Source organism: Rattus norvegicus, assembly GCF_036323735.1.
Source record: "Rattus norvegicus strain BN/NHsdMcwi chromosome Y unlocalized genomic scaffold, GRCr8 chrY_unlocalized_3, whole genome shotgun sequence".
Taxonomy (NCBI): Eukaryota; Metazoa; Chordata; class Mammalia; order Rodentia; family Muridae; genus Rattus; species Rattus norvegicus.
Genome location: NW_026947389.1, coordinates 451,628 through 479,318, shown reverse-complemented (window position 1 = coordinate 479,318; position 27,691 = coordinate 451,628). Strand labels below are relative to the sequence as shown.

The 27,691-nt window shown below is 38.9% G+C and overlaps 1 long non-coding RNA gene across 1 annotated transcript; it reads left to right on the top strand.

Annotated features, from left to right (window-relative positions):
- Positions 1–26,587, top strand: LOC134484687 (uncharacterized). Its single transcript, XR_010062336.1, has 3 exons — positions 1–108; positions 1,487–1,662; positions 25,284–26,587. It is a non-coding gene; the product is annotated as an uncharacterized LOC134484687 (long non-coding RNA).
- The last annotated feature ends 1,104 nt before the right edge of the window (positions 26,588–27,691 follow it).

Genomic DNA, 27,691 nt, shown 5'->3' with positions numbered 1-27,691 from the left:
AAATATCCTTGTAATGTACGTAGATAAAATTGATCAGATAAGAAGGAAATCAGAGAGCAACCTTCCTGGATTCAACACAAGAGAGCCTCAGTTCCTGTAGTGTATTCGGTATGAGTTTATAGAGTTTATGGGTTAATACCTGGAAATGAACTCCTACAAAAACCAACAACAAACAGACCACAAACTGAAATATTTATAAAAGCCAAACAAATATGTGGAAAGTATTATTTTCAGCTCTATATGAGAATACTAATGTTTAATTGTATATTAATAAAATTTTAATTTAATAACTGCATATTTTATTGCAAATTTTTAAATAAATAGATTTTAAGTGACTCATGTGATCATTAACCTTAGTGGCTTTGATTGCATTATAGATCAATAAAGTGTTTATTTGACTGTGATTATCACTATGAATATTCACCAAAATCAAATTATGTGAAAAAGGAACTGCTCTTCTGTTTTCATACTTTTTGTTGTACATATGTAAGAGTTTTATCTGCTTGTTCGTGTGTGCAATACATCCATGCCTAGTGTCCAGGAGGTTTAAGAGGGTGTGAGATTCCATGATGCTGAAATTACAGCCACTTGTGAACTGTCACTTGGGAGCTAGGGTTCGGTCCTGAATTCTCTTGAAGAACACATAATGTTATTAATCACCAAATCATTTCTTCATCTTAAGCAAATGCCACTTCTTGTAAATATAGTTCCTAAGCTGTCCTGTCTTCACCATAGACCACTGTTTTCTCAAATGTGATAATTTATTAAACACACACCCACCTGCTTCTTACCTTCATATATATTCACACAAACACACATAAAAACAGAAACACACACACTCACACACAGAGACACACGCACAACTGCTCTTACCTTCAAGTTTACTTACATACTTACTTACACACACACACACACACACACACACACACCTGCTTCTTACCTTCAAGTAGACTTAGTTATTTTCACATTAATTTGTTTATTTATTCACTTTACATGCTGCACCCTGCCCCCCTCCAGTTCACCCCTCTCACAATCCTTTGCCCATCCCTTTCTCTTTAGAGCAGGAGGGGAACCCTCGGGTAGCTCCTCCCCTTGCATATCCAGTCTCTATGATCACATCCTCTGATACTGAGGCCAGACACAGCAGCCTAGATGGATTGGGGTGGGGAGCTAGAAGTGATTTCCAGAAAGAGGCAGAGAGCTGGGGTAAGAGATGCCCATTAATCAATGGGTGTTTCCTTAGCTGAGAATCAGTCTCAGTGATATGGACCTAAAGAAACCATCTGCTGTCGCCAGAGAGCAACCCAAATGGAATGATAAAGAGACACCAACTTTAGACACAAAATTCATTCTGACCACAAGAAATGAAAGGGCTGTGCATAGAGAAGATAGTGAAAAATGATCAACCAATGCTTACTGCAGATTGAGACCCAATGGATGAGCACCGATCCCTTACACTATTAATGTGACTCTGTTATGCTTGCAGACAGCAGTCTAGCATGGCTTCCCTCTGTGAGATTCCACTAAGCTGCTGACTCAGACAGAAGCAGGCATCATCTAGTCAAACCACGGTGGAGCTTGGGGACTCTGATGGAAGAAGAGAATGAAAAGGATTATGGCCTCTAAGGATATAGGCACTCCACAGGCTTTGTCTTCATGCAGGTACAGAACAGCTAGTATTGGGCCTTCCCAAAACATGTTGTCTGTAGATGGGATATTTGTTTTTAAAATTCATTTATTTATTTACTCACTTTACATCCCAAAATGGGTGCTCCATCTTCATGGGATGCCAACACTCATTGTCCGGGGCACTTATAAAAAGACAAAGCTACACATTTGCTACCTATGTCCTGGGAGCTCAGGTTCAGTCTATGTTCACTCTCTGGTTGGTGGTTCAGTCTTTGGCAGACCCCAAGTGTCACTGTGAGTGGACTCTACTGGTCTTGCTGTGGAGTCCCACATATCATCTGGGCCTTGATTCTTCACCTTAATTTTAAAGACTCCCCAAGCTCCAGCTCTTGTTTGGTGGTGAATCTTTACACTTATTTCTCTCAGCTGTTGGGGGGTGGAGTCACAGAGAGGTCAGTTATGCTAGGATTGTGTCTGCAAGCACGGTAGAGTATCTTTAATAGTGTCAGGTATCGGTGATTGCCCACGGGTAGGGCTCAATCTGAGCTAAACATTGGTTGGAAGTTCCTTCCATGTCTGCTCTATCTATCTTCGTATCTGGATCTTGTTGGCTGTGTTCATTTTGGATTGAAGGTTTTGTGGGTAGGTTTTTGTCCTTGTCACATCACTGGGAGTCATTCCTGGCTACAGAAGTGGCAAATTAAAGATCTGTATCCCCACTGCTACAGTCCCCCCAATAGACACCCTGTAGCCTCGCCTTTCCCAGGTCTCTGGCACCTCCTAGAGTTGTGCACCCCACACTTGTGATTTCCATTCTCTTTTACCTGCTTTCCCTATAACTAATTCCTCCAAAGGCCACTCCATTCCCCACCTCCCCTCCCATTCAGTTTCCTCCCACCCTCCACCCTTCTCAATATCTATTATGCTAAATACATTTTAAAGTCAATATTTAGGAAAAAACACTGAGTAAGTGTAGGAATTATCCCATAAGTAATTGTGGTGGATGTTTAGGGAAGACATGAACATGTTAATTTTTATAGAGGTCAAAATTACTACATATATTGTTAGAAGAGACACTGTCTTCATTACATTCAACATGAAGGAAACCATTTATATATTCTTTTAAGTTATACAAGGGAATCTGTTAAAAGAGTTACACACATCACACAACTTTAATACCTTAAAGCTCCCTTTATTGCAAATATTTACACAATGTAAAGTACAAAGGCTTACACTCATGTGAGTGTACTTTGTTTCAAAGTTAACGTTTAGAAATACAGGTTGATGAGAACAGTCATCTCAGACTCAGAGGGAATAATACATCAGGGAGTCATGTATTACCTTACCTGTGTTCTTTCCTTTATTCCTGCTGAAGACAAATCTCATTTGCAGCCCCTACTGTGAGAGATGGATTAGAAAATGCCTGTGAGTCTACAACCCAGAAAGAAAAAAGACAACATCTCCAAATAGTACACACAGTCAAAACTTTCTTGTAGATCTTAACACTTGAAACAAAATGCAAAGAGAAAATCCATTTCCTAGGATATTACAATAAAAAGGAAAGGGTACCTGTAGGAAGCATTCTCAGGGGATTTTAAACTTCTGTACCTAAGAATGAAACTGCCTCCATTTAGGTGAAGATTTGTTTCTTTGGCAAGAAAGTCAGTTTGTCTCTTGACGGTTGTGCTGTCTGTTCAATACTAAGGCAACGGTGATGCTTTATGAATGTGAACAGATAAACATCCCAGTTTTCACTTCTTCAAAGAATTTCAAGAAGAACCTGAAAGAGAATGTATAATGTTTTAGAAATGAAATATGTGAATTTAAGTTAGCCAGCAAAAATATGTTGTTAAAAGTTTCTGCCTTCTATTAATAATTTTGACTATTCTTGCTATGAATAAAAAGACGGTTATGTAATGTCTACCAATCCCCAAAGCCTGAAACATTGTGGAAAACTGTCTTATTCCTCCCTAACTTGGTGTCTCTCTCATGTTGAAGAGCAAGAAACTTTCTGTACTTGCATGTATTTGCTCTTGGGAGCATACAAATAAATCTTTCAGTTCCAAGAACAAAGACATGGCCGTCCAATGGGACTCATATGAAATAAAATCTTTCTTCCTGACGTCAATGAACTTTAGCACACCAGTAACAATGCAGATAGCAATATAATGGAATAATCCTGTAATAATAATAATAATAATAATAATAATAATAATAATAATAAAATAACAACAACAACAACAATAATAATGGACTAAACCCCTCAAGGGATCACGGAGTAAGGATAGTAAAAGTTGAGATGTGTTTTTCAGGTGATATTGTATCCAGGAAAGCAAGTTTCAATAGGGCAGACTCCGCACACATGAAAATTACTCAACCTGTCATGGCCTCACAGAGAGAGTTGAGAACCAGAGTGGTCTTTTAGGACAAGAGAAAGATTCGCCAACCTCCTAAAAAGAAAAGGAATCCAGACAGTCTGTGTGAGGATGGTTAGCTTATGGATGATAAACACACACACACACACACACACACACACACACACACACCCATACACACACACACACACATGCTCTCACACACACACAGATTCACAGAGAAATACAGAAAGAGATATAGACAGTTAGACAAACAGACATACACACAGAGAGACACAGACAGACACAGACAAACACCCAGACACAGACACAGACACAGACACACAAACACACACACACACACACACACACACACACACACACACACACACTTCTCTTGTCTCCTTCCTAGAGTGTCCAGGGGCACAACATGTGTGAAAGGATGAAGTGGGACCAGGAAATAGTCAGTCAGCAGAAGATTTGTCTGCATCCAAGTGAATTTTGGTTTCTTCCAAGGATTTCAGTGTCACAGCTCTGTTAGAAGGTATTCAGGGACATGCTATGGCTGTGTGCATATACTTTACTCACGATGAACAAGGGCTAAATAAACCTTGGAGAGGAGGAAGGGGTTTTCGTGTGCATTTACATCAGTTGCAGGTTTAAGGTACCAGGAAGTCCTCATTTGCTATATCTTTATAATCTCTTTCCCAGCATCAGTCTGTTGTTCAAGGATCTCCACTTTATCTCCTCAGAAATTGACTCCACTGAATGTGCCCCATCCCCACCCCTGATGTCCTACTTGCTCTATTTCAAAAGATTACAGGTTCGTACTCTGTATCTCTGTCAGATTAAATTCTCAGGAACGTGGCCCTCTAGACACGATGAATTAACCAGTGCTTCCATCGAGTTTTCACATTAAACCGTATCCCCTATTTCTGGCCAGTTCTCTCAGCACCGCGCTATTACTCCATCGTCCCCGCTGACCCTCCACTCCTGTCCTCACTCGCCCTCACTCACTCACAGAACCTGTTCCAGTTTTCCTTTCAGAGAGGTCGATGCTTTTCCCCTCACGGGCGTTCTTCTTTCCTGTGTTCTCTCTGCATTTGTAGATTGTAGATAGAATATGATTTATCTCACAGCCGATAAAATGCATAGGTAAACGCCTGCCATGTTTGTGTATCTAGATCTCAGTTTCCTCCTGTGCTGACTTTTTTTAGTTTTACCTATTTCCTCTTAAACTTCATGATATCATGCCTTGATCACTATGATGTCATTCCTCCACCCCAATGATGTCATGCCCAACCACCATGATGTCATGCTCCACACCCATGATGTCATGCCTTTGCCCCTTGCTAGAATGGTTGCATCTATTCACCAGGTAACATTCTGAATGCTGCCCTGTCACCACACTCCTCCAGTCCCCCACCAATTACAGTCCCTCCTTGTACCCTCTCCCCTTCTTCTCTGAGAGAGTGGAGGGACCCTATGGGTGTAACCTCTCCTCTTGCACATCAAGTCTCTGCAGGCCTAGACTCATCGTCTCCCACCAGGTCCTGAAAACGCAGCCTGGGTAGGAAAACAGAATACACAGACAGGCGATGGGTTTAGTGAACCCACATGAAGACCATTGTGCTCCTCTGCCTCTCTCAGTCCTTCCCTCAGTTCTTCAGTGAGACTCACTGAGCTCCATCCGAAATTTGGCCATGCATCTGTGCACCGGTGTCAGTTGGCTGCTCGGTGGAGCCCTGCAGAGGACAATAACTCTACCCTCCTGTCTGCAAACACAAGAAAGGACCATAAATAATGTGTTTGCCGTCTGCCCATAGGATAAGTCTCACATCCGGCCACTTATCCTTTTGCCATTCCCTCATTTCCTCTTCCATCTCTGTCCCTGTGTCTTTAATAGAAAGTGCAAATTCTTGGTAAATATTTTGGGGGTGGATTTGTGTCCTTATCCTTCCACCTTAGGTCCTCTGTGGCTACGAAAAGTGACCATTTCAGTCTCCGTATCCCCACTGTTATGAGTCTCAGCTAAAGTCACCCTCCTGGATGCAGGGATAGCCTCACGCATCCCAGACAGCAGAAAAATCATACAGATAGCACCCACCCTGGACAGTCACTGATTTCAGTTTATTTCCTTGGCCCTCTGTCCCTCTTGCCCATCTGTCCCAAGAAATGATTCTCAAACCTCATTTCCCTTCCCATACACTCAGCCACCCAATCCTTTTCTTCCACCTGCCTCCTCTCATTATTTTATTCCTCCTTTTGTGTGAAATTCAAGCATTTTTCTTGGGTCTTTATTCATGTTTACCCTATTTGGTTCCATAGATCATAGTGTGTGAATTCTGTACTTTATGGCTAATACCCTCTTTTACATGAGTATGTACATGCTATTTTGGGTCTCAGTTACCTCATTCAGAATAATAATTTCTCATTCCATCTACTTGACCGAATCTTCACAATGTCCATATTTTTCATTAGCTGTGTAGTATAGCATAGTGTAAATGAACCATATTTTCTGTAGCCAGTATTTGTTTGAGGCACATCTGGCTTATTTCTCTTTTCTGTTCATTATGAAAAAAGCAGTTAGGAACCTTATGGAGCACATGTCCTTGGGGTATGGCAGAGGTCTTTTCAGATATAAGACCAGGTGTAGTATAGCTGTGTCTTAAGAAGAATATTCCCCATTTTCTCAGAATCTACTGGATAGATATGCAAAGCAGTATATGGATTTGCTCTTCCACCAGCAAAAGCAAGTTGTATCCTGATATTTATCTGCTTCATCAAAGGAGGTTCGCCACTGACTATCCCCCTATCTTGGACTCAGGTGATCACATATGAACCTTCTTCAAATTTTAACTGGTCAGTAAATACTAGAGCTTATTACTGATAGCCAGAGGGGAAAGTTGGTACCGGAGGTTTGATGGTGGTGTTAGGTAAAGAGGCAGAAGAGGGTAAGAGGGGAAGGGAGAGGGCTGAAGATAAAGAGGAGGAAGTAATGTTGGAAACAATCCATATGGCCTGGAGAATGCACATTTAGCAAGGGGTTTTATGATTGGGGTATAAGTTATGATAATATTAGATCTACCCAATACACGTTTATAGATTATAATTATAATAAACAGATTGTGTGTTTTCTTTATAGGCTCATTGGTTTCTGAAATGCCAACAAGCTTTCCTCTACAGTATTTGTGGATCAAATACTCTGTTAATAGAGATCTCCCCTTTTAGGGGCTCTAACCATTGATCCATAGTCCAGTAGACACAGCTGTCTCTTCCTCAGTCATGTCTCTTGTATTTTCTGTGGATATCTGTTTCTTCAGTGATCCATGCCCAGTGTTCCTTTTTCTCAAGGTCTTCAATGATCTCACCCAGAGGAGTTTCAATTTTCTCAACTCGTTCCATCTAGTTGACCACAACTTCACAATGTCCTTATTTTTCATAGCTGTATAGTATTCCACTTCAAATATTTCCTGTTAACAGTGAACCATTGCGAACAGGCTAAAATTTCCCAAGGAAACTTTAAACATTCATTCTCTAAAGCTAGATCTCTTCATCCCATAATGCTTGGGTTGACTGAATGGCATGGCATGAGCAGATTTTTCTAATGGACATCAAAGCCATTTCCTTCTCCAGTAATGGCTGCCATCCCTCTGTAAGAGATTTTTACCCAGGTTATTTTCGGTGACTGATGTGATTTGAAATTGTGACAACATCTGCTTGCTAGAGTGACAGAGATGTTTGAGGTTGACCATGCTTCCACAGCCAGATGCCCTTCACCAGACGAATGGATACAGAAAATGGCCTATATTTACACAATGGACTACTACTCAGCTATCAAAATCAATGTGTATGAAATTCATAAGCATAATGGATGGACCTAGAAAATATCATCCTGAGTGAGGTTACCTAATAACAGAAAAACACACAGTATGCACTCATTGAAAATTGGATATCAGCCCAAATTCTCTAATTACCTATGATACAATGCCCAGACCACATGAAACTCAAGAAGGAAGACCAAAATGCAAATGTTTCAGTCCTTCCTTTAAAGGGTAAATAAAATATCTATATGAGGGGTAGGGAGGCATTGTTTTTAGGAGACTGAAAGAATGGCCATTCAGAGACTGCTGGACATGTGTCACACACACACACACACACACACACACACACTCACACACACACATATATATGCACCAAAACTATTATGGATAAAATAAGGATTTGAGAGTTTATCATTTGAAGTTGGTACAAAATATTTACACTGTTATATTCACTCTATAGCTGGGCCCCCTTTGTTGCCAAATTCATTGCAAAAATGGAATTGTAAAACAGAATTTTTGAGTACACATTAAGGAATATTTATAAAGTCCCCTATCAAGGAATGTACAATAAGAAAGTGAAATACAATATTCATTCAATTAAATATCTGTAGGGAGAATACTGGCCTTTGGGATACAAAGAAAATGTAGAAAATTGAACTATATACCACAGGAATGAACCTGGGAATTAATTATTATCTAGAAGAATTCCTCCACTCCATATTCCTAAATCTTTTCTACCAATGCCAAACCTTGACTACCTTTCTCCATTCAGAGCATGTAACCACTAATGAAGCAAAGAGGTTTCTCTAGCTTTAGAGAGATGGACTACCTAAAGGTTTCCACTGTGTCACAGGAGACATACCTGGAAAGGGCACTCCAAATCTGGTCAATGTAGGGAAATCTGTTTAGCAGGTGGGACTTGACATGTCTCAGTGACATCATCATTAGGCCCTCCCGTAAGTATCTCTTGTAACCTGGAAGCCTCTAGCTGCTTCTGTGATGTCACAAGTGTTGTCCTGGCTGCAACTGCCTCTCAGATACTCCTGCTGTCCCTCTAGGGTTTACTAATTGACCTCTAATTCAGAGTAAATTGCCATAAGGGAGGGAGAAAAAAGAGGATTAAGATATCAGTGATGGGGAAAAGGAAGCTGCCTTTCTGTCTTTGTATAAAAAAAGGAAGAAATATGTGATTCTTGGGATAGCTCAGAGAGTCCTTAGTATTGATTAAGTGGGATATCTGAACAGTTAGCCTTCATGTGAGCCTTCCGCATATGGGAATCAGAAGCTGGGAGCCTCTCATAAGCAACTGGAGTTTCCTGTTCGTATCATTCCTGAAAGTCAGAGAGTTTATAACATTATTTTTTTTCTATTCAAAAACCAAGTGATGGGCAGGGCACAGTTGTTTTCCTGAGAGCTCATAGCCTTTATTCTTTTCGTCAAGAAGAATAAGGTCCAAAGGAAGAAGGGAAAGACAAATATTGAGTCCTCATCTCAGAGTAAACTCCTCCATGCTTCGGATACCTATAGTGCAGTTTTTGTCTGACACTGATATCTGGGAGAGAGAAGTGTTTCTAGTTGAGTCTTCATCATCTCTGTCTTTCCACTAGTATTACTCTGACTATCATTCCATTACAATGACGTTTATATTTCTGAGTCAATAGCTGTGAATACTTCACAGTGTTCTTTTCTTTAATTTCTTTCATTTTTTTATTTTTTAGCAAATTGTATTCCTTTTTAAATTTGGTATATCTATATTTACATTTCAAATCTTATGTCCCTTCCCAATTTCCTTCCCATAAGATCTCTGACAGGTCCCCCTCCTCTTTTATAACCCCCATTATTGTCTGCTTTCAGTTCACTGGTTTGCCACTAGAATGCACTTCTGTATTTGATATGCTCTAGCTGTGTCTCACATGGAAGATCTATGTACAGTTCCTGTCAGCATTCACTTCTTAGCTTCATCAATCTTATCTATTTTGGTAAGTGATATATATATATATATATATATATATATATATATATATATATATATATATATATATATATATTTCGGCCACAAGTTCGGCATGATCTGAATGGGATTCCATCAGTCTCTCCTCTAAATTCATAGATAGTATTGTTCCACCTTTTAAAAAGGAGTGAAGCATGCACATTTTGTGTGTTCTTTTCTTGAGCTTCCAGTTGTCTGTGGACTGCATCTTGGGTAACTTGGGATTTTTTGCCAATATTCACTTATGATGATTTCATACCATATGTGTTTTCCTGTAATTGGGTTACCTCAATCAGTGTGATATTTTCTAGTTCATTCCATTTGTCTATAACTTTTTTGAGATCATTGGTTTTGATACCCTAGTAGTACAAAATTGTATAGATATACCATATTTTCTGTATTCATCCCTCTGATGAATGCCATTCGGGTTCCTTCTAGCTCCTGGGTATTATAAATAAGGCTGCTATGACCACAGTTGAGGATGTGTCCTTTAAGTATATTGGAGCATCTTTGGATTATATGCCAAGTAGAGTTCTATCTGGATTCTCAGGTAGTGAAATTTCCAATTTTCTGTGGAATCTCCAGACTGATATCCAGAGTGGTTAACCAGTTTGTAATCCCACCAACAAAGAAGGAGCAATCCTCTTTCTTGACATCCTTATAAAGATCTGCTGTCTCCTGAGTTTTTATTTTAGCCATTCTTACATGTGTGAGGAGGAATCTCAGAGTTGTTTTCATTTACATTTCCTTGATGACTAAAAATGATGAACATTTCTTTAGAAGGTTGTCAGATATTTGATATTCCTCAGTTGAGAAATCTTTGTTTAGTTCTGGACCACAATTTTAATAGGGTTATTTGTCTCTCTGTAGAGTTACTTCTTGAACTCTTTGTATGTATTAGGTAATAGCCCTCTGTCACATGTAGGATTGGTGAGATATATATATATATATATATATATATATATATATATATATATATATATATATATATATAATCTCAAAGTTGTTCTGTTCCTCGATACCCACTAGCAAGTTGCTCAATAAGGGGTACAACAACAAGGAGTTGGTGAGCAAAGTTCCTCTATTAGGGGCTTTAGCAAGCTGAATGAATCCTCAGGCCTCCATATTTGTTAGGACAGGAATCTATATGGATGTCACACTGTCATTTAGACAGAGTACACCAAAAACATCATATTATTTCCACAGTACAGTATTGAAGCTACTCCATATCACACACATGGCATGCTGAGGTTATTGTTAAACAGAGATGACAGCAATCTCTCCCTCCTCTTGTCAGGAATTTATTCTTCCATAAGGAAAATCAGTGTTTATTGTTATGTTTCAAAGCCTATATAAAGGTCTGATCCTGAAAAAGGGTTTATAAAGTTCATCCTGGTTTTATATGAGAAATTTGGAAAGCCAGATGTATCCCCATAGTGTTTGTGACATCTAATAAGCACACAGTGGCATGTGTTGGCTGAAAGAATAACATAGTGTACAACAAGGTACACAATCAGCCTGCTGTAAAGGTTATTCTTTTTCACAGGTGAAAGGCTATGTATCATAGGATTTGTGTATTACAACAGCAGCTGATGACAAGTTTGAAGAAGCATTCCTGAGGGCTCCAATAGATTTTCAACACAGTGATATGCCATGGCAAGTAGGGCCTAGCAATCACTTGACCTGGAAACATCATATAATGTGATGTTTGACAGCTAGGTTTGATGATTCTGGATTATTGCTAAATTAGCACAAAAGAATGTAAATACAAGAGGCCATTCCAGAGCAATGCAGAGTCATTGTGAGGACCTTCACCCAGAACAAAGAAACTTGATCATGTACTGCAATTAAAGGCACGAGTCAGCACTATCAGGCATCTGAGGACTCTTAAAAATATCTAAGCAACCATACAACTTGTATTTAGACAGATAGTATCTGAATCTGTAACTAACACATCAGTAAACCTAAGAAGCTTATAAAATGTAATTGTAAGGTGTTTGGATGATGTCATAGTTGGTGATTTCATTGTCATGCAAATATGAGGACTTGAGTTTGCATTCCCAACAAGTATGTAAAAACCACCAGTTGCGAAATTAATTTTTTTTTATGATGGCTAAACTCATCTAAGAATGCTGGTTCAAATGAGTTATGAGTTTTCTTTTTATGTTCAAAGAATGTTTATGTTTTAATCATGTGAATGTGTGCATGCATGTACACACACACACACACACACACACACACACACACACACAGACCCTCACATGCACATGCATAATCCCATGCACACACACAGGTATTTGTGATGTTTGTAGGAGCCAAAACGGATTATTGGAAGTCTTGAGGGTGAATTTACTGTCAGGGTGGGGTAGGAAGGCAGATGAGACCCAGAAGAGAGAACAGAGTGAAAAGAAGAGGAACATGCAATGGTTTTTGGTTCAAAAAGGCATGGACATACCATCTGGTCAATTGGAATCAAGAGAAGGCCAGATAAAACATAGTAATAGTGTGGAATTATAGATAGAAAATAGATTTTAATGAGATAAAGTGTAAATATCTGGGCATTTCGATTTCTCAAAATGGCTTATCTTAATATAAAATATGTGTGTGTGTGTGTGTGTGTGTGTGTGTGTGTGTGTGTCTGTGTGTGTGTGTTTTATCAGGGAATAAAATGGACAAAGGCAGGGTAAAAACACCAGAATGGGAGTAAATTATTTTTTACAACAAACTACCTCCTTGTTTTTTGTTTTTGTTTGTTTGTTTGTTTGTTGTTGTTTTTGTTGGTGGTGGTGGTGGTGGTGGTGCTAGTGGTGGTGTGTGTTTGTGTGTGTGTGTGTGTGCATGCGTGTGTGTGTGTGTGTGTGTGTGTGTGTGTATGTGTGTGTCTTTTAACAGGGAATTAAATGCACAAAGGCAGGGTAAAAATACCATATTGGGATTAAATTATTTTCTACAACAAATTACCTCTTTGTTGTTTTTTGTTTGTTTGTTTCTTTGTTTATTTTTGTTGATTTTGTAGTTGTTGTTGTTGGAAGTGGTGGTGTTTGTGTGTGTGTGTGTTCGTGTGTGTGTGTTTTGTGCTATGTCTTCCTATTGTCTCAAAGCTCCAAGGTCACCTTACAGAGATCAGGGTTAGCGTAAAAAGAATCATATGTCCTAGAGGTCCTGTGGACAGTCAGTGTGCCACAATTGCCTCATATAGCCAGGCTCCGACTGTGACATAAAAAGAGGCATAGATGCTGCTGTGCATTATGCATTAGTCAGACATACTTCCAAGGACAATGCACTCTTACAAGGCTCTTTGGTGATTTCTTGCCTTCCTAACCATCATTTCTCCTGGTGGCCCTGTTGCATACAATCTAGATTACAGTGTTCTAGTACACCAGGAAAGCACCCTTTTGCCTGGTTCTTCCCTGATTTACCAGAAAGCAAGTAGAGGAACTCCACACAAAACTTGCACTCAGGATTCAGCAGCTTTTCCCACCCACTCCCAGCTTTGCATTTTCTCCCCTTAAAGGACTGAAGAAAAGATTCTGTCATCCACAATTGGTAGAAATCAGCTTCGAAAAGTGTCCTAGAAGGTTTCTAGACAGCGAAAATCAAAATATGACAGGAGGTGGGTTCTACAGCTGGCCTCCTTCTCAGCAGACAATCAACAAATATTTCTCCAGGCTCTTCAGTGTCACAGCTCTGTGCCCATGTCTGGGGGGCCCACAGGTGTGTGAGACAAGGGACATAAGTTAGGGATAGGAAGACTGCTACACAGTAAGAAAATCTGTGGGAGAAGTAAGTCATATGGCCAGTAATTCCTTTGTTTTAATTCCCTTCATCTGTTCCCTTTGCATCTGGATTACAGCCTTTCCCAAGTCCTCTCATCCCATTCCCACACTCACATGCTCCTCTTCCATTGCTCCTTATCCTTCACCTTAGAGAAGGGGGATTCCCACATGTGTTCTAACCTGCCATGCTATGCACCCTTTTTTTTAGTTGGGAGACTTTTAATGATTGTATTTCCTTAGGGGCTTTACCTTTATTCAAGTTGTTTACCTGATCTTGATTTAAATTTGAAATTGACTGTTTTGTTCTGATTTTCCAATGTTAAGGAGTATATGCTTTTTTTTTTTTTTTTTTTTTTTTTTTTTTTTTTTTTTTTTTTTTTTTTTTTTTTTTTTGAGCTGGGGACCGAACCCAGGGCTTTGCGCTTCCTAGGTAAGCGCTCTACCACTGAGCTAAATAACCAGCCCGAGTATATGCTTTTGAAGTAAAACCTAAGGATTCTTTGAATTATCTCATTGTTCCTCGTTATGTCTTCCTTCATTTTTGTTAGTTAGGAGAATGTTCCTCCACGTTTGAATTAGATTGGCTAAGTTGCTAATTTTCTCAACTCTTGGGACCCTTTTTAATATTACTGTCTTCTTTTTTCTTATTTATTGATTCCAGCCTTGAGTTTGATAACTGCCTTCTGATAACTGCCCCTGTGGCATGTTTGTTTGTTTGTTTGTTTGTTTGATTTTTTTCTTGTAGAGGTCTTCCCTGTGTTTTTAAGTTACTGGTATGTGATCTCTCTGATTGCATTGGAAAGGCCATTTTTGTAGTGATCTTTCCTCTTTGCAATTCTCTCATTGTTTCTCATGAGATTGTGTATGCTACTCCTTCATTTTCACTGAATTTTAGAATGTCTTTAATTTCTGTATGTCCTCTCGAGGCCATCAGTCATTCGGTAAAAAGTTGTTTAATTTACATGAGTTTGTAGAGACTTTTCCTTGATTTTTAATGCCAGCTTTAGTCCATGGTGATCTTTTCCTATATCTGTGTTCTCTTAATGTATGTAAGATATCTGCCTAGGCCCTCCTGGCTTTTAGACTGTCTGTTAAAAATTAATATAGTTTTGTTAAGTTTGCCTATGTTTGTTACTTGGGCTTTTTTCTTTGTACCGTTTAATATCATTTTTCTGTATATTAAGATTTGATTATTATGTGGACACATTTGTTTGTTTTCTTTTCTTTTAATCCAACATATTTCTTGTTCTGTAAACTTCATGTACATTCATGGACATCTCTTCCATTGGTTTAGGGGAGTTTTCTTCTATTACTTGGTTGAAAATAGTTCCTGGACTTTCAAACTGAGAATCTTCTCCTTGTATTCCTATTGCACTTAGGTTTGTTTGTTTGTTTGTTTGTTTTTTTCTTTTTTCATAGTGTCCCATATTTCCCGGAGGTTTTATATTTAATATTTATCTTTGCTGATAGATTAATTCCATCTGTCTTATATGCCTGTGATTGCTGCTCCCATCTCTTGTATTCTCTTGTTGATGTTTGCATCTATAGTTTCTGTTCTCTTACGTAGGGTTTCCATCTCCAGGGTTTCTTTATTTTATGTTTTTCTTATTTCTTCTATTTTTCTTTTCAGGCCTTGAACAATCTTATTCATTTTCTTCACCCATTTGATTTTATTTTCCTATATTTATTTACAGGGATTATTCATTACTTCTTTAAAGTTAGCTACAATCTTCATAAGATTAGATTTAAGGTCATTTTCTGCTGCAGCTGTGATTTAATATTCAACAGGCTGCTTTAGTATAGTTAGAACATGGTTATACCAATTGCCCTGGGTGTTATTGATTGTGATCTTATGTTGCCCTTTAGCCCTCTTGGTTTTGCAGTTATTATGGATTTACATGATGATTTCTGAGATTATCATTGTTGGAAAAGTGCTTTTGGATGCCCCACTCCATTGATTCCTGTTTTCTTTCTGACTTCTGCTCTGAGTGTCCAGAGCACAGGTTACTTGCAAAAGTTCAAACCCAGTAGGGGTCTATCCACAGGCTTTTACGGCCTATGCGGCCTCTTGGGTTTTGGGTCCTAAAATTGTTTCTATGTTACCTAGTATAGGTTTTGTTTGGGAACCCAGTTACCACATTAATCTAGAGCAAAGAAGGTGGAAGTTGTTCTCCAGATAATGGACCCTAGGGAATGGGGAGATATTTAAGGTTCCTGAGTGTGCTTTAAGGGGTCTTGTTACACAAGGAATTGGGGCAGGATCTTTCTTGGTTAGTCCTTGTCAGAGCTGGTCTCCATGAAAGCAGTCAGAGTTGTGCATCAGAAAATGGAGTGCAAGATTCAGGGTGTAGTTTACTCCTGCAGAGTGTGCTTTCAGGGGATTTGCTGGCAAGTGCTTGAAGCAGTGTCTTCCTGGTTGTCCATTGTGCCGGTAGGCCTCAGGGAACACAAGCATCGTTTAAGCCTTGAAATGTAGTGCTAAAGACAGAGTCTAAATGCATGAAGCTTAATTGAAACCCAAATACTTTACTGGCATTCTTTAACTTTATTCTTAAGATACCTATAAACTCACACACAGTTTCGTTTATGTCCTGTGTAAGTGAGGACTAATTTGTGGAGTAAGTTTGCTTCCACAGCAGTAACAGATATCTTGGATTGAGAAGAATTAAGCACCAAGTACCTGTGACATGATTGGAGGCACCTACTCTATCCTGGGTCTATACCGATTTCACACAACCTAATATTAATCTATGTGTCTACTTATATGTCTAGGTATCTAGGTATCATGGTAGGTAGATAAACAGACAGAGAAGTATCTGAGATATGCATATATATATACATAGATATACATATATATACATATATAGATATACATATATATGTGTGTGTGTTTGTGTGTGTGTGTGTGTGTGTGTGTGTGTGTGTGTGTGTGTGTGTGTGCCTGTATGTTTTTGTGCACATATGGGGAGAGGAGAGATTATTTGAGTGACTTACAGGCTCTGGTACAGCTAATCCAACAATGGCTGGCTGTGAAAGTTAAGGTCAAGAATCTTCCAGTTGCTGTGTCACCAAGGATGATGTCTTAAGTTGTCTTCAGTGGTTTTGACATTCTTTCGAATTAAGATTTAATGCCAGTAATGAAATAAACTTGCTATCAAGACAGACCAAGCAGGATAAGAACAAGCATTTCTTTCTTCCTTGTCCTCCTATAGGCTTCCAATAGAAGGAATTGACCACATTGTAGCAGGATTAAATATCTGGATTCATGGTGTGTTTTTGTATTTTACATATTCAGACTAGAAGTAGATCTTGTCACTTTGAATGAAACCAGAAGTCCTTCAAAGATATGCCAATTATTTTATGGTTTTAGATAATTCCTGTTGCATTCACGTAGGCAACCGAAAATAGCCATCACGAGTCTACTTCTTGTCAACTTGAGACAACATCATATTTTCCTATATTGTGAATAATTTGTAAATGAAAATAATAACCAGATTATAATGGTGCCTTGATAAAATAGAATGATCCTACTTACAAATAGAAATGCATTATATATTTAACCAGGTCATAGTTATACTGAATGTGATATAATTATCAATTCCACAATGTCAAACACGTTATACATTTAGAATAGGTGCAATGGGTTTCATGGCACATTCTTTTAGTATCTCAAATTTGAAATGAATATGAAAATGATTGTATTGTCTTAATTGATATTATATTGCATGATAAATAAATGGAGGAAAGAAAACACAAAAATCTATAGAAACACTTTATTAACAAAATATGAAGGAATTATTGATTTCAATTATTAATCATTTTCTACTCTAGTTATGGTTATATAGACAACCATGTGTAAATACAACCTTAGGTTGTATTTATAAATACCTTCTTCACTACCCTGTTTTATTTTCTTCCCCCAACAGAAGCACCTCATTAGATACCAATCTCCATGCCTGATGGGTTTGCACCCTTTGTCATTCTGCACGAGTTTGACTATTTTCTTTTTACATTGGCTATGAGGACAAACATCTCTCCATCTTTTCCAAGTGCAAGCTGTCTCTCGTTTCTACCAACTGGCCTGATAATGTTTCTGGCAGAGAACCCAACTCTCTTCTAGAAACTGAGAAGTTGAAGTTGACCTAGCTGACCACATGTTCTTGACTCTTGTTAAACTTTCTTGTTTCCCCCAGCATTAGCCAAATAGGATGCATTTTTGTTCTTGTATACTTTTTCTTTAAAACTGAATCTGGTAATTTGCATTTAGAGTTAGTCTTCCTAAAATATTTCCCTCCACGCCTTGGTCATTCTGAGTGGTCTTTCGATTTTACCCTGTAATATCGTGAAGCCATAGATTTATCTTTTTGAAATTGTAACCAGTTTGAGCAAATTATACATTTCATCATGTACTATGACCCTGATGTGTGTAGGTTTTTTTCAAGGTGCTACCTGAGGCATTCCACAGGGAACCAAGATAAAAAAACTCAACAGAGTGATTGAGGGACCTGTGATACCCTGGTCTACATTTCCTATAGAAATTTTCATGTATTTTGTTACTTTTAGAAGTAATACTGGATCTAAAACCTTCTGTTGAACACATAGTGATGGCCATTTTTACTGCCTCTAACAGACATCAAGATTCTAGGGAGATGTCTCCAAATGACACTTTTCCCAAGTGCATGATTTTGTTGTAGCCACCATTTATTGTCTCCTTATATTCATTTATTTGTTTATGTGTTGTCTATCTCTGTCTCTTCTGACCATTCCGTTATTTGTCACTGTGAATTGAGATTTTTTTATTAAAACTAATAAGCCATTCACTCCTTGGGGATATTATCTTTATTATTTCCTGAAAACCACAAGGAGGTGTGTATGGATTCTTTTAGAATGGCCTTCCTTTAAGGTTAAATGGCTGAGTTCAGGGGAAAAAAACACTGGAAATCTGGAAAAGTATGGCAGGGCATCATAAGAACTCCTGGCCATTCTAATTAGTTTCCTTCCATAGATGTGTGCTTAGGTTTATAACAACACATTCCTCTCTCGTTTGCACTTGATTCCTTAAAATTATATCTGTGACAACTTTAAAAATAACCTTCCCACAGGAAATAACAGGAACCAAACCAACATCCCAAGAGTACACAGGGATTGACCTATAACTCTTGTCACATATGTAGCAGAGGATCGACCTGGAAGGAGAGGTCCCTTATCCTGTCAAGGCTCAATGTCCCAGGGTAGGGGAATGTCAGGAAATGGAGGCGGGAGGGAGTAGGTGGGTAGGTGGGTAAGGAGCTCGCTCATAGAATCAGGGGAAGAAGGATGAGATACTTGGTTCCTGGAGGTGAAACAGGGAAATGGAACAACAATTATAATGTAAATAAAAATTAATAAATTATATCAATCTTCCAGTAACCAAGCTTGGAGAGAAAAAACATTAAAAAGATTCTACACATTTTTTAAGATGAGGAACTACATCTCTCCTCTTTCTTTTTAGGATTGGTGAACTCATGCTGTGCATCAGTCAGGCCCAAGTTCCCTTTCCTCTTCTTCTCCTGAAGTATCTCCTTGCATACCTATGATTAATCAAATTAATTTCCTTGTGTCCTGAATACCGGAATATGGCCACAGTATGTGCAGTTTCTGCAATTATTTAATACCCCTTAAGGCCACTTGGCATGCCCATGAACTGAGAGAGAAACTTAGGTAGGACCAAGGGCTTCTCCTTCCATTGGTGCACAACAAGGCCATCCTCTGCCACATATGCAGTTGGAGCCTTAGGTCTGTCAATGCACATTCTTTGAATATTGGTCTAGTACCAGAAAGATCTAATTCATTGTAATTGTTGTTTTCATGGTGTTGAAAGCACCTTCAGCTCTAGTAATCCTCTCTCAAAATGTTCCAACAAGAGGTCCGTCTTCAGTTCACTGGTTTGCCACTAGCATTCATGTATATAGTTGACCTGCTCTAGCTGTGTCTTTCAGGCAATATCTACACCCGGTTCCTGGCAGAATGCATTTCTTAACTTCATCAATCTTCTCTAGTTTTGGTGGCATGCATATATATATATATATATATATATATATATATATATATATATATATATATATATATATATACACACACACACACACACACACACACACACATACACACACACACACACACACTTTTGTTGTCTCCTAACGCTATGAGGGTACATGGAATGTTAACGTGGATTCTGTGCCACTTGGTCAAGAATATAGAATCCACAAATGACAATGCCAAATAGACTACCTATTGTTCTTTTGAACCTATTGAAGTTGAGGTTTCACTGGACCTCAAGCAATTCCTCTCCCAGCACAACCTCCTGAATCTTATATTTGTCCTGAAGAAAGATCATGGTAGAACATCCAAAACCCTCAAGTCTGGCCGTGGGAAGATATTTGAGAACTGATATCTAATGTGACTACAGAACCACGTTAGGTAGTCCATATTGTCTTTTGCTTTACTGATGTCTGATAAATTTTGGATAAAATGAGGATTTGGGAGTTTATCATTTCGAAGAGGTAAACAATATTAATCTTATATTCACTCTATAGCTGGGCATTCTTTGTTGCCAAAATCATTGCAAAATATTGAATTGGAAAACAGAATGTTTGAATACACATTCAGGAATCTATGTAAAGTCCACTATGAAGGAATGTACAGTAAGAAAATGTCATACAATATTCTTTCAATTAAAGGTCTGTTGGGAAAATACTGTCCTTTAAGAAACAGAAAACACCTAGGAAATTGAACTGTATTTCACAGGAATGATCCAATGAATAAAATTATTATCCAGAAGATTCTCCTCCACTCCAAGTTCCTAGATCTTTTCTACCCATGCCAAGTCCCTAACTAACTTTCGCCATTCAGAGCATGTAACCACTAATGATGCAAAGAGAAGTCACTTTCTTTATTGAGATGTAGTATGTAATCTTTTCCACTGTGTCAAAGGACACACTCCTGGAAAGGGCACCCTCTAATCTTGTCAATGTAAGGAAAGCTGTTCTGCAGGAAGGCCATGGCAGTTCTCAGTGACATCACCATTAGGCTTTTCCTGAAAAATCTCTTTATCCAGAAGAGTCTTAGGTTCTTCGGTGATGTCACAGGTGTTGTTGTGACTGCTCTGCCTCTCAGATATTCCTTCAGTACCTCTACGGTTTACTAATTGTCTTCTAATTCAGAGTAAACAGCCATTTGGGAGGTGAACAAAGAAGAAGAAGAGATCAGAGATGGAGAGAATGAAGCTGGCCTTTTGTTTTAGTTTAAAAAATCGAAGAAATATGTAGTCCATGGGAACGCTCACTGAATGCTCTCTCAGAATAGTTATGGTTCATTGAAGAGATGGTGTTGATCTCAGCCTTCCACACGTGGGAAGCTGGAGCCTGGATCCACTCAGTAGCATCTAGATTTACTTGCTGGCTATGGTTCCTGGAAATCAGAGATGTTTATATCATTAATATCTATATTCCAAATGTCAGGTACTGGGATGGACAGAGTTGATTTTCTAAGAGCTCATGGATTCTATTCTTTCTGCCCAGAAGGAAAAGTTCCTAAGGAAGATGGAAACAACAAGTATTGTGTCCTCAGCTCAATTTAAACTCCTCCAGGCTTTGGATTCCTAGAGTGCAGTTTGTGTCTGAAACTGATATCTGGGAGAGAAAATTGCTTCTAGTTGAGACTTCATTACATCAGACTTTCGACTGTATTACTCTGATTATCATTCCCTGACAAGACCATTTAGATTTCTGAGTCAATAAGTGTGATTAGTTGGCACTTTTCTTTTCTTTTATTTCTTTCATTTTTTTTATTTTTTAGCAAATTTTATTCTTTTATTGAATATTTCTATATTTACATTTCAAATATTATTTCCTTTTTCAATTTCCTGGCCATAAAATCCCTTATCAGTTCCCCTCCCCTTGTTCTATTACCCCACTTACTGTAACTTGAAAATCATTTGAACAGGCAGTCAATCCCAGGGAAGACCAATGGCATCTCCTTCCATTGGTGCCCAATAAGGTCATCCTCTGCTACATACGCTTTTGGAGCCATAGGTCTGTCCATGTACAGTCTTTGAATATTGGTTTGGTAAAAGAAAGCTCTGGTTCATTGGCATTGTTGTTCTTATGGGATTGAAAGCCCCTTCAGCTCTTGTAATCCTTTCTCAAAATCTACCAAAATGAGGTCCGTTTTCAGTTCACTGGTTTGCCACTAGCATTCAATTCTGTATTTGGCATGCTCTAGTTGGGTCACTGTGTAAAGTTCTATACCTGGTTCCTCTCAGCATGCACTTCTAAGCTTAATCATTCTTATCTAATTTTGTTGGATGAAATTATATATATATATGTATATATATATATATATATATATATATATATGTATATATATATATTCTTGATGGTCCTTACAGCTATGAGGTTATTTGGAAATTTAGCATGAATGAGCAGATCTAGGTCAAGAATTTAGAATCCAAAAATTACAGTGTCAAATATGCTCCCTCCTGTTCTTATGAACCTATTGAAGTTGATGTTTCCATGGACCTAAAGCCATCCCTCTCCTTGCCCATCTTCCTGAATCTTAGACTTGGACTGAAAAAAGAATCATGGTAAAATATCCAAAACCCTCAAGTCTGTCCCTGGTAACACAGGAAGGTAGATATTAGAGAACTGATGTCTAATGGGACTACAGAAACACATTCAATAGTTCATGTTGTCCTTTGCTTTCCTGATGTCTGGTAATTTTTGGATAAAATGTGGATTTGGGAGTTTATCATTGAAATGGGAACACAATACTTACACTGTTATAATGACTCTATAACTGGGCCCACTTTTGTTCCAAAAAAATTGCAAAATAATGAAATTGGAAAACGGAATTTTTGAGTAAACATTCAGAAATATATATAAAGTTCACTATCAAGGAATGTAAAATTGGAAAATGTAGTAAAATATTCATTCATTTAAAGGTCTGTAGGAAAAACACTGGCCATAGGAAACAGAGAAAACCTAGAAAATTGATTTGTATGTCACAGAAATTGACTGGGATTAAAAATATTATCTAGAAGAATCTCTTCCCCTCCATGTTCCTAATTTTTTTCTACCAGTAACAAGCCCCTGACTATCTCCATTCAGAATATGTAACCACTAATGAAGCAAAGAGAAGTCTCTAGGTTTAGAGAGATGTATGTAAAGGTTTCCACTGTGTCACAGGAGACACTCCTGGAAAGGGCACCCTCTAATCTGGTCAATGTAAGGAAAGCTGTTTAGCAGGTAGGACAAGGCAGTTCTCAGTCACATCACCATTAAGACCTCAATGAAAAATCTCTTGTAACCTGGAGAGTAGTAGATTCTTCTGTGATGTCACAAGTGTTGTCGTGACATTAACTGCCTCTCAGATATTCCTTAAGTACCTCTACCTCTAGGGTTTACTAATTGGCCTATAATTCAAAGTAAACAGCCATTTGTGAGAGAGAAGATCAAGGAGGAGGGATAGGGAGAAGGAAGCTGGCCTTCTGTCTTGGTATAAAAAGAACAAATATGTGCTCCTTGGTAAAGCTCAGTGAGTCCTGCTTAGGGGTTGAGTGGGTTCCTCAAAGAGAAAGCCTAAATCATAGCCTTCCACATATAGGAATCAGTAGCTGCGAGCCTCTCAAAGTATGTAGACTTCCCTGCCTATTATGGTTCCTGGAAGTTATTGAGTTTATATCATTAATTTCTTTATTCTAAAAGCTAAGTCTTGGGAAGGACAAAGTAGTTTTCCTGAGAGCTCAAGGCTTTTCTTTGTGCCCAGAACAAAAAGGTGCTAAGGATGAAGGCAAAGGCAAGTATTGTGTCCTCAGCTCAGTGTAAACTCCTCCATGCTTTGGATTCCTTTAGTGCAGTTTGTGTCTGAAACTGATATCTGGGAAGGAGAATTGCTTCTAGTTGAGACTTCATCATCTCACTCTTTTCACTACTATTACTCTGAGTAGCATTCCCTAACAGTTACCCTTAAGATTTCTGAGTCAGTAAGTTTTTATTCCTTTTCCTTCGTTTATTTTTTATTTTTTTTCAGGAAATTTTAATGAATTTTTAATCGGATATTTCCATATTTACACTTCAAATGTTATTTCATTTCCCAAGTTCCTTTCCATAGAGCTTAACTAGTATCCTCCCCTTTTTCTATAAACTCCCCTTACTGCCCCTTGTCATTCTCTTTAACTGGGAGTCAAACCCATGGAGTACAATCGGCTTCTCCTTACATTGGTGCCCAACAAGGCCATCCTCTGCCACATATGCAGTTGGATCTTTAGGTCTTTCCATGTACAGATTTGAATATTGGTTTGAATGAACAAGAAAGCTCTGGTGCATTGGCATTGTAGTTCTTATGGGATTTGAAATCTCCTTCAGTTCTTGTAAACCTTTCTCAAAATCTACCAACAGGAGGTCTGGATCAGTGCACTGGTTTGCCACTGGAATTCACTTCTGTATTTGACATGCTCTAGCTATGTCTCTCAGGGAAGATCTAAATCTGTTTCCTGTCAGCATGTACTTCTTAGCTTCATCAATCCTATATTCATATCAATCTTATATTCTTATATTCCTTCAGTATCTGCTGTAAACTCATAGATATTTTCCCCCTTCTAAAACGGACTGAAGCAAGCATAAGTTGGGTTCCTTTTCTTGACCTTCTAGTGGTCTGTGGATGGTACCATGAGTAATTTGAGCTTTTGGGTCAATACACACGTTTGGTGATTGCATACCATGTGTGTTTTTCTGTGATTTGTTTGCTTCACACAGGATGATATTTTCTTGTTCAATCCATTTGTCTATGTCTTTCTTGTAATCATTGTTTTATAGCTGATTAGTAGTCCATTGTGTAGATGTACCATATTTTCTGTATCCATTTCTCTGATGAATGCCATCTGGGTTCTTTCCAGCCTATGGGTATTTTAAATAAGGTTGCTATGAACATTGTTCTGTATGTGTCTTTTTTTTATGTCTTCTTTTCGGTATATGCCCAGGAAGTGGTATGGCTTGGACCTCAGTTACTGCAATGTCCAATTTTCTAAGGATCCTGCAGACTGATTTCCAGAATGTTTGAACCAGTTTGTAATCCAACCAACAAAGAAGGAGTGTTCCTCTTTCTTCACATCCTTATCATCATCTTCTGTCTCCTGAGTTTTTTTATTACAGTCATTCTGACTTGTGTGAGGTGGAAACTCAGAGTTGTTTTCATTTACTTTTCTACGATGACCATTTCTTTACGTTCTTTTCAGATAATTGATTTCCTTCATTTGAGAAATCTTTGTTTAGTTCTGGAACATAATTTTAATAGGGTTATTTGTCTCTCTGAAGTCGAAATTTTGAGTTCTTTGTATGTATTGGTTATGGCCCTCTATCAGATGGAGGATTGGTATAGACCTTTCCAAATCTGTTACTTGCGGTTTTGTCCTAAAAGTGTCCTTTGGCAGGCAGTTTTCTACTACAGTGAAGAACTGTCAGTTAGTAAACTAAAACAAGGACTGGCTCCTCACTGACTTCCCTACGTGTTCTGAACAGTAGATGGGGAAACTAAACAACCATGTTATACCCCTACAAGGCATGCCTATCTATAGTCGTGGATCTAGAGAGACCTATCAGAGATTCTGGGCATCTGTCAAAGAAATGTAGGCTGGTGAAGTTTGCAGTTTTCATCCTGGTTTCTGTATCTACAGGCTATGGTGTTGTGAAGACAAGATACCACATGTGCAGCTGTGAATAAGTCTGAGAAGGCTGACTTCTTGGATTTCTGAAGCATTACTAAGTGATCCAGAGGAAAACAGCACGCCCTGCTCAGCAGAGCTCTGGGAATACTGACACTCTTGCTTCATGTTTATATTAACCTAGGTCAAAAGATCACCTGTCAGGTATGTTCTTGAATATTCTTCAGTGTGCTAGCATTGGATTGAAATGAAATACTCTTCAGGAGAGGTGGGGGAAACAACTGAACTCTTCCATTAGAATCAGAGAGATGAGCTGTATTGACCTTCAATTGACTGTGTATGCTTCTGGTCTTTGGCTTTGACTATGCAGATCTATTGTCTCATACATCATTGTTCATGTGGCCAAGTTGCGGGGAAAGCGCGACACACAATTCTTTCCCATTTTCACATCCTCCATTCTAGGGTAATAGATTTTAGAAAAGCCCTTCCCATTTTATATAGTATACCAACTGACCTAACTTTTCTTCAATAAGCTCTTCACTATTATCTGTATACCGTGTTTGTGTTTGTGTTTGTTTGTATGTGTGTGTGTGTGTGTGTGTGTGTGTGTGTGTGTGTGTTTCAGTTTGTGCGCTTAAATGGTTAGTTTGTATGCAAGTTTAGAGAAGGATTCTATGTAAGAAATCTCTAAACTGTGGATGGGGCAGCATCCAAATGTTCTCCCACATCATGACCTTCTAGAAAGAGTAGCATAATCTGCAAAAAATAATACAGTTGAAAGTAAAACTTGGAGGAAATGCCCTGGGATGGCTACATTATCACTGTTGACTGTGACGTTTTTCTCTTGGCTTCTGTGGCCAGACATGAAGGCTCTGAAGCAAAGTTGCATCCTGTTGATCTGTGAATAAGATGAAGGAGGCTATCAACTGGGTCACATGAATCATATGAAAAGCGTGACAGCAGCAGCTCTCTGCTCCCAGACCCCGTGAGAGAGAGACCCAACCGCCTGGTCAGGTGGGCACTCCTGAGGCTGCAGAGCAGAAGAGACCACCAGCACTGCTCACCCCTGCCCACATCCCTGGCCCAAGAGGAAACTGTATAAGGCCTCTGGGCTCCCGTGTAGGAGGGCCCAGGAGCAGCAGGACCCCTGCCTAAGACACCCCGGAACCTGAAGGAAACAGACCGGATAAACAGTTCTCTGCACCCAAATCCCGTGGGAGGGAGAGCTAAACCATCAGAGTGGCAGACAAGCCTGGGAAAAAAGGAGAGACTGCTCTCTGCACACACATCTTGGACGCCAGAGGAAAAAGCCAAAGACCATCTGGAACACTGGTGCACTGAAGCTCCCGGAAGGGGCGGCACAGGTCTTCCTGGTTGCTGCCGCTGCAGAGAGCCCATGGGCAGCACCCCATGAGCGAACTTGAGCCTCGGGACCACAGGTAAGACCAAATTTTCTGCTGCAAGAAAGCTGCCTGGTGAACTCAAGACACAGGCCCACAGGAACAGCTGAAGACCTGTAGAGAGGAAAAACTACATGCCCAATAGCAGAACATTCTGTCCCCATAACTGACTGAAAGAGACGAAAACAGGTCTACAGCACTCCTGACACACAGGCTTATAGGACAGTCTAGCTACTGTCAGAAATAGTAGAACAAAGTAACACTAGAGATAATTTGATGGCGTGAGGCAAGTGCAGGAACCCAAGGAACAGAAACCAAGACTACATGGCACCATTGGAGCCCAATTCTCCCATCAAAACAAACATGGAATATCCAAACAAACCAGAAAAGCAAGATCTAGTTTCAAAATCATTTTTGATCATGATGCTGGAGGACTTCAAGAAAGATGTGAAGAACTCCCTTAGAGAACAAGTAGAAGCCTACAGAGAGGAATCGCAAAAATGCCTGAAAGAATTTCAGGAAAACATAAATAAACAAGTAGAAGCCCATAGAGAGGAGACGCAAAAATCCCTGAAAGAATTCCAGGAAAACACAATCAAACAGTTGAAGGAATTAAAAATGGAAATAGAAGCAATCAAGAAAGAACACATGGAAACAACCCTGGATATAGAAAACCAAAAGAAGAGACAAGGAGCTGTAGATACAAACTTCACCAACAGAATACAAGAGATGGAAGAGAGAATCTCAGGAGCAGAAGATTCCATAGAAATCATTGACTCAACTGTCAAAGATAATGTAAAGCGGAAAAAGCTACTGGTCCAAAACATACAGGAAATCCAGGACTCAATGAGAAGATCAAACCTAAGGATAATAGGTATAGAAGAGAGTGAAGACTCCCAGCTCAAAGGACCAGTAAATATCTTCAACAAAATCATAGAAGAAAACTTCCCTAACCTAAAAAAAGAGATACCCATAGACATTCAAGAAGCCTACAGAACTCAAAATAGATTGGACGAGAAA